The sequence below is a fragment of the Crocuta crocuta genome, unplaced genomic scaffold, assembly GCF_008692635.1.
Source record: "Crocuta crocuta isolate KB4526 unplaced genomic scaffold, BGI_CrCroc_1.0 scaffold91-1, whole genome shotgun sequence".
NCBI lineage: Eukaryota > Metazoa > Chordata > Mammalia > Carnivora > Hyaenidae > Crocuta > Crocuta crocuta.
The window spans coordinates 3123505-3132249 of record NW_027551575.1 but is presented as its reverse complement, the minus strand read 5'-3'; the positions used below and the strand labels follow the sequence as shown (position 1 = coordinate 3132249).

Genomic DNA, 8745 nt, shown 5'->3' with positions numbered 1-8745 from the left:
GCAGTTTCCTTTGCAAAAAAAAAAAAAAATACTTTTCCTTAAGTAATTCTATATTTATTTCAGTTGGTCTAAACTTTTTTTAACTTTAAAATAATTCTTTTTTTTTTAAGAGAGAGAGAGCACATGTGAGCAGGGGAGAGGGCCAGAGAAAGAGAGAGAGAGAGAGAAAATCCTAAGCAAGCTCCACATTCAGCACAAAGCCTGACACGGGGCTTAATCCCATGACTTTGGGATCATGACCTGAGCAAAAAGAGTTGAATGCTCAACTGAATGAGACCCCCAGGTGTCCCTAGAAGAATTATCTTTAAAAAATGAAGCAATGGTAACTGAATAGCCCTGTTTCATTTATCTATTATTGTGTAACCAACTGCACCGAAACTAAGTAGCTTAAGGTATCTTACTCTTTCTCATGATTTTATGAGTCAGAAATTTGGACGGTGCATGGTAGGGGTGGTTCATCTCTCTCCACATGATGCTTGCTGGTTTGGAATGTCCAAAATAGGTTCTGTACTCACATGCCTGACACCTCTGTCAGGATGATTAGGGCAGCTGGGTAGGAATAAATCAACTGGGTCCCAACTGTGGGGACACAGGTTTCTCTCTTGCCCTTAGTTTTACTCCATGCAGTCTAGCAGTCTCTTCCTCTTTGTGCTCTCTGCATGTGGTCTCTCCAATGGAGCATCCCACAGCGCCCTACATAGCAATTTAAGGCTCCCTAAGGCACAAACGTTGAAGCTGCCAGACCTACTTAATGCTTAGGCCTTAAAATGGCACATGGTATTTTGCTGCATTTCTGATGAAAGCGAGTCATAGGCCCTGCTCTGTGTCATGGGCTATATATAGAAGGGGATGAATGCCAAAGAGTGCAAATAATTGTAGACCACCAATGGTACTGATGACTAGAGTTCTGTTAGGTTATAAAATAGTGAGGCAACTAATAAGATTTAGAATCACTAATAAACCCAGTTGCCACATTTAAAAAGTATAACAATTGATCATGAGATAAGACAGCATTATAGATGATAATTTGCACAAGTAGATTTCCAAGTTAAAGACGTTGCCCTTAAGTCATTTTTATATCTAGCTTATTAATAATAGCTTTATATTTAAGTCACAAAGAACCCACAAATTATGATTCATGCCATTTCCACTAAAAATAAATAAACAACCCAAAAACCTTTGAAAAGTTGCCTGGATATTCTCTTGAAAGTTCTGTAAGTTGGTTAGAGAAGCAAGAAAGGGACAAGATGCTTTGTACTATGGTATGCTTAATTTCTGTGATGGATCTTGTTAAGTATCCTTTTGTGTATGATTTTAAAACTGTAATCTCTGGTTATAAGGCCTGGTATTCTTATATATCATAAGACTAAGGTAAAGACTGATGGTTACTTTGACAGGCAATAGGCTTTAGTAGTAGTGTTTTAAAGAGTATTTGAGCAAAGGGGGGAACTGACAGTATATGCAGTGGTTATGAACTTACTGAAAATTTTTGGTGACACCATTGAGGTCTGAGCTTGGAAAATCCAAAATGTTGTGTCTAGATGGGGAAAACATTCTAAGCACTATAAAAGATGGAATAAAACCAGAGAAATCATTGAATTTTTACATGCAATTCCCAAATTTTAAAATTAATCATCTGGCTGAAGGATAATCTGCTTCAGGAACGTAGCTATAGTCTTTGCCAGCTGTGGATGACCACTTACTTTGCCATTTCTAGGGGGCACTTTGGAAGAAATATTATAAATCTACTGAGTCAGTGATAATAAACCTACACAACTCACTTTATTAATATTATTAACAAACTGCTATGGAAACATAGAAAGGAAAAAGACTGAGGTAGTAAATTCCTTATTGTTGCAATAATAAAGGATAGATTAAGGAAACTTATCAAAGAGGAAACATTTACTCTGAGCTTTGAAGGATAGTTAAAATCCTAGAGGGATGCTATTAGTGATTTTAAAGTCTCATACAGGATGTCCCAACTCTCAACCTACTAAGTTACTTTGTTCTTCCTCCTCACTATTCCAAAGAAACATCAGCTGTGTTTCATGATAGGAAGAACTTGTGAAGGATAATGGCCTCAGGCATCTGTGTTCCTTCCTCTACTACCTTGATGCCCTTTAGTGGAGTTAATATAATAGAAATTGTGGTGGAAGGCCAGCATAGGATAACTGATCCAATCCCCAGGAAATCATCTTTGTCCCGCCCCAGGCAGTAGATAGGAAAATGCCCTAGATAACAAAACACATCCTGATGCATGGACATTCCATTTCAAGAGATTATCAAGTGTGAAGATTTTATACCTTCTCTTGAGATACAAATCTAGTGGCTCTTGACCTTTTATGATCAGTCAACTTCTTCCATACAAATGAGATCTATATTAAGAATCTGTTGGGGTGCCTGGGTGGCTCAGTTGGTTAAGCTTCCTACTTCGGCTCAGGTCATTATCTCACGGGTAATGGGTTTGAGCCCTGCATCGGGCTTCTGTGCTGACAGCTCAGAGCCTGGAGCCTGCTTCAGATAAGTAAAAAAAGTAAAAAAGTGCTCTCTTCGGCAGCACATATACTAAAATTGGAACAATACAGAGATTAGCATGGCCCCTGTGCAAGGATAACACGCAAAATCGTGAAGCATTCATAAAAAAAAGTAAAAGATTCTGTTATGTGCTAAAAATTGAATTTTTAGATATGAAAGACCCAGTCCTTGGCCTAATTTACCAATCTAATGGTAGTGTTTAATAGAAGCATGAGACTAAATCCTGTCATTTCATAAGTGGTCTGTATATGCCTGCTACATATACCAAATTAGAGTCAACTTTTTAATTTTCTATAATAGATTTGGCGTATTTTTACTCACAAATCTTTCAAAGCTGAGAAGTAAAGTTGAGTTGAATTCATACCCTCCTTCTTAATAGTATTTGTTAATACATGTTTTGATACTATGATTGTAGTCCACAGGCTTGCACAGGATGAATTCTCTTTGTAGTAACCGTGAAAGGAGGTAAAATGGGCAGTACTTAGATTTTGTGACCTGGAGTGGATAGAGAAGAAGAAACATATGCAATAAATCTGTGCAGTGAAACACCATCTTCTGGTTCCTGCATTGACCCATCCACTCATTGAGTAGCACCTATATAGAATAGACATATTCTCTAAACCTTACCACTTCTTGTGAAGGAGTCTGGAACAACAGCACATTGGTATCATATATTCCAGAAGGGACCTTTTTTCAGTGCGATTGACAAGCAAATCAAAGTAGTTTCATGAGGGGGAAACCTGTTTGGTTTGATAATCTTGGCTTCAAAGGTGAAATGTTATACCTATCTCTGTTCTTTGAAAGATGTGAAGGAAGCTTGTGAACAAGGGAGAATGGTCTTATTGGATATGGGGTTCTCTCCCTGCTGTGCTGACACAGGGCTGAAGGAGTTAAGACTCCCTCCCTCATTTTAGCTATTATGTGTCCCCACCATCTGCCAGCTCAGTGCCTTCTATGTGACCACAGAGATAGGCTACCACAGGAGATCGATTTGTGGTGAGTAGATCTGGCATAATTATAATAATTATTGAGTTGACTGGGGCATAAATTACCTGGGTGAGTTAATGATAGTTTTTCATTATTTATTTTAATAAAGTATTTGTGATTTTTATACTTTTCAAAGCCAATAGAACTATAGATTAGGGTTTGATATTTACAAGCCTTACTTTTTTTTACTTTTCACAGTTTTATCACATTTCATTTCTTACAGTTGAATTTAGCTTCACCCCACCCAACCCCAAATGCTGGATGGTCATATAACCCCAGCCATTTCCTCTTCCCACCCCCACTCCACCTCTTCCTCCTATGTTGTTGACTTTTAGTGGGTCTTTATATGGTTACTGCAGCTCCAAAAGAGGCTGTGATAGGGTTGTTTGAGGAGAGAAAGAAGGTCAATGTAGCAGGAACGAAGAAGAGAATGAAAGAAGAGAAAATAGGGGAGCTAAGAAGCAGATCACATAGGTTCTTATAGATCATGCTGAAGAGTTTGGATTGAATTTTAAGTTCGGTGGGAAGGTACTGGAGAGCATTAAGTTTGTGAATGTATAGTAAGGTTGGTTCTACATTTTTTTTCATAAGTAGACTGAGGTTTATTCCTTCAAATAGAGGAAAGCTTTAACAACCAGAGAGTATTGAAGATATATATATCACGTGTCTGTCTGATGAGTATTGGTAAAATTCACAAGAAATGGGAAGTCAAGGAAAGAAGCAAGCAAGAGAGGAAGAGATGTTCCTCTGATTATACTACAGAAGCTCAGCACTGACATAGATGGGGAAGGGAAACAAACTAAAGCCAAACCACTTTTACTGTCTTTATTTCTTTTTTGAAAGTTCATTTATTTATTTTGAGAAAGAGAGAGAGAGCGAGAGAGAGAGGACAAGCGAGCAGGGAAGGGGCAGAGAAAGAGAGGGAAAAAGAAGGAATCCCACGCAGGCTTAGCACAGAGCACAGGGCTCATTCCCACAGCTGTGAGATCACAACCTGCACCAAAATCAAGAGTCAGACCTTAACTGTCTGAGGCACCTAGGTGCCCCATTTTCACAGTCTTTAAACACACTGATTAAAAGGGCTAGCCAAAGGGGGGAAATACTGATAATTACCAGAAATAGTGAACTGTCTGGGAGATTTGCTTGGCACTCAGAAGGAGCCGTGTTGTTTCAAAATGCCTTTTTAGGGAACTGAAAGCATCTGAGAGACAGTGAGCATGACTTACATTTCTTCCTTCCTTCCTTCCTTCCTTCCTTTCTTCCTTCCTTCCTTACATTTTTATTTATTTATTTTTAATATAATTATTTGTCAAATGGGCTAACCTACAGTGCAGTGTGTGCCCTTGGCTTTTGGGGCAGATTCATGTAGATCCTCGCTTACATACCACACCCAATGCTCATCCCAGTAAGTGCCCTCCTCAGTGCCCATCACCCATTTTCCCCTCTCCCCTGATGCCCATCTACCCTCAGTTTGTTCTCTGTATTTAGGAGTGTCTTATGGTTTGGATTTCTTTAATTGCACATTGTGCCTAGAACATAGACACTCAATGAATGTTAAGGGGGCATATGATGTCTCTGTCTCTCTCCATATATATATTACATATTGTAGTTCTGGACTATATTTATCTGTCTTCTGCTCATCTATGATGTCACTGAAAGAATATATCGGATAAATCTAATTTATACTATGATTTGATTAGTGTGTGGAACTGGTCTTCTTGTTGTTTAATCAAAAATGAATCATTCTACCCTTCTCTTCACAAAATGTGATTGTGTTCTGAAGATTGATGCACCCAAGCATATTGTGGACTGGGGGAATCAGTCTAGACTTCAGATAAAGCAATAAAGTGATGCTTTTTCTTCAGGGTCAGAACACCCAAGGGCAAGTAGGCCTGCGGCAGAATTTCCGTTTAATAGATTCGTGTGTTAAAGCTGGCATGAAAATAGTTCCAAGTGGCTGGATACTACAAAACCCAAAGTATGTGTAATACAGTAATGAAAGAATAAGATTATATCATTTAAATGCATTCCCAAATATAGACATTTGCCTTCTTATTGCAGTGTTTTATAAACTCAAATTTGAGATAGTACAATACTGAGTATTTTTAAATGTTTAGATAATGCGTTTGTCAAAAAGCAATAAGTCGGTGTACTGTTTTCCAGAAATGTGAATACATATTTGCTAGTAAGAAAATATTGTTCATGGGGGAAGAAGACTAGGCTGATCTCATATGTATAAATACATAGTAGCTCAGATACTGGTAGCTTTTGCTAATAACTGAGATTTCATTTTGCTGCTAAGCATAGAATTTAGCCAACTACCACCAAGATACATTAAATTGAAGTGGGGAAATATGACAGAACATGTTATATTTGTTCCTGAGTTTTGACCTATATGCATTATTTTTTATTTTTATTGTAGTAAACATTGAAGGAGCATTCCATTCAAATATAAGTAATCATAAAGAAACCCCTATATGTGATTCCCATATTGTCATGATGCGTTTGATGAGACTTTCCTTGGGTCAGTGTTTCTGGCAGTGCTTTTCCTTTTCTACTCCTTTTTCACTACTTTATAGAAAATAAAGTATTTAGACAGTAGCTGTTATTCTTTAAAACATTTATAATTTTATAGCCCTTTTAAACTCAAAATACAGTTTCCAAAAAATATGCAGTCTCCCTGGACCAGGAATTTAAAATGTTACTATAAATTGTGGTTTCAAACAGTGACAGATAGGAGAGAATGCATCTTGTTTACTACAGATCATCAAAATTTTCCTTTTCTATCCAAAGGTACAAAAAAACCCTGTAATATTGTGTTCACTTTTTTTTTTTATTAAATAGTTTTTAATTCAGCTAAGCAGTAGGGCTAAGAAATTGAGAGGTGAATCCTAGAGAATGTTGCTCTCAAAGCTATCCCAACAGTTCACCATGGAGTGCTCTGGGCATTCCTCTATGAGGCTCCAAGCCCTGGAGTGCAGATTGTTGTCGTATTCCTCCCTGTGACCTCAATGCCCAATCCAGTGATCTGAACACAGAGCGCTCAGTAAATGTTTGCCAGATGGTATGTCAGTTCTAGATGATGCATAGAGCAGGGCTTTTCAATGCACAGGCATCTGGAGGCTTCCATGAGTGAGATCAACACCCCATCTTCCTGACCAGACCATAACCTTCTTGAAAGAGGGGCCACATCTATTCATTTGTCTTTTTTTTAATCCTAGAGTCATTATGGTATATGGAAGTGATTTATGAGTGTATTTTAAAAATTAGTGGAAATACTTTCGAAGACAGAAGCAGTGTCTTTACATGTCTTTCATGTAATTCAGTCTTTTGAAACTTCCAGAAAATGTTAAAATCCAAAACATCCCAATTCCTCACACTCTTATGTTCTGCAGTGTAAGGGATAGAAAGAAGCGAAAAAATGCATGTGTGTGACATTAACCATGAATGGAATGTAACTTATTCAGAGGACTTAAGAAATAGAAAATTCACCTGAAGATCTCCTAGGTAAACTTGAGATTGTTTCCTCCAACTCTCTGAGACCCAAATTATTTATCTACAGAACAAAGATGATATTCATTGCACATCTCCTGTAAAATGAGCCTAACCTCAAGTAAGGTGATATATGTAATTACATGTAATGAACCACAAAGTGCTTCCTACATTGCTAGGCTGACCAGTGTAAGTTCCCTCAACCTGTCCTTTGGGGCATGATTGTACAGTGTTTCACTGTATTGAATTGATTTCCTAGTCAATTGAAACACATAGGAATGTGTATGTATATATTTATGTATATTTATTATATATATTATTATTTATATATTATATTTATGTAATAGTACAATTATATATGTGTGTATACATATATTTATGAATATGTGTATAGATACGTATACGTGTAGATAGATAGATAGATAGATAGAGATTCATCATAAAAAATCTTGACAAGTGGGCGCCTGGGTGGCTTAGTCGGTTAAGCGTCCGACTTTCGCTTAGGTCATGATCTCGCGGTTCATGGGTTCGAGCCCCGCGTCGGGCTGTGTGCTGACTGCCAGCTCAGAGCCTGGAGCCTGTTTCAGTCTGTGACTTCCTGTCTCTCTGACTCTCCCCTGCTCACGCTGTCTCTCTCTTTCTCTCCTAGAAATAAATAAAACATAAAAAAAAAAGATTATTTAAAAAAAAATCTTGACAAGAAAATAATGATGATGCAATGTATAGTATACTGTCCCGCATGGAGTACTCATGACTTCCCAGGCCTCAGCAGTAGCTTCAAAACTTTTCTGACCACGCCTACAGTAAAAATATATTTTACATCATGATCCAATTTGCACACACACCCACAAACACAGACTAAAATGACACCTATTATGTGTGATGTATGGTGATATTTTCTCTTATATCCTATTAATTTTTAAAATGCTGTCCATGACCCACTTCACTGACTTTCTGGCTCACTGGTAGGTTGCAAGCCACAATTTCAATGTCACTGCCATGTAGGTCGTCCATGCAGACTCTTTGTACATCCCAAATAGACCATTTTCTCTCACGCCCTAGTGCACTTTAGAATATACCTCTTCCTGCAAAGCTTCAATATCCCTGTGTGCTTCAAGCCGTAAGGCAGCCACACTTCCCAGCGCAGTATACCTCTGGGTCCCAGATCCCCCTCATGTCTATCATAGCACTTTCCAGGTGGTGTCTCTCCCACTCCCTCCCTTTCTTGCCTCTGTCTCTTTCCTTCCTGCTGCACACACAGGCTTGTCCTGTTCCCCCTCCTCTTCTCTCCCTCCTACCTTCCCTCCTTTCCTTCTTTTCTCCTTTCTTTTCTTTCTAAAGGGTGAAAGCTACAGTAGCCTTTGTAGAAAACTTGACAATACAGAAAGATAAACAGAAAATTAAACTTGTTTTTTTTTTTTTTTCAAATGTTTTATTTCTAGGAGAGAGAGAGAGAGAGAGAGAGAGAGCGTGAGCAGGGGAGGGTCAGAGAGAGAGGGAGTCACAGACTCTGAAACAGGCTCCAGGCTCTGAGCTGGCAGTCAGCACACAGCCCGACGCGGGGCTCGAACCCACGAACCGCGAGATCATGACCCAAGCGAAAGTCGGACGCTTAACCGACTAAGCCACCCAGGCGCCCCAAATTAAACTTGTTTTTAAAAGAAACCCTCCAGAGATAACTAACGTTTACACATTTTCAATTCATTCTTTTTTTTTTTTTTTTTTTTTTTT

At 38.4% G+C, this 8745-nt stretch overlaps 1 protein-coding gene and 1 non-coding gene across 3 annotated transcripts in view; both read left to right on the top strand.

Annotated features, from left to right (window-relative positions):
• RAB3C (RAB3C, member RAS oncogene family) overlaps window positions 1–8745 on the top strand; it is a 272068-nt gene that overhangs the window by 94217 nt on the left and 169106 nt on the right. The window lies entirely within an intron of this gene.
• Window positions 2542–2645, top strand: LOC144221091 (U6 spliceosomal RNA). The gene has a single exon (XR_013331958.1). It is a non-coding gene; the product is annotated as a U6 spliceosomal RNA (small nuclear RNA).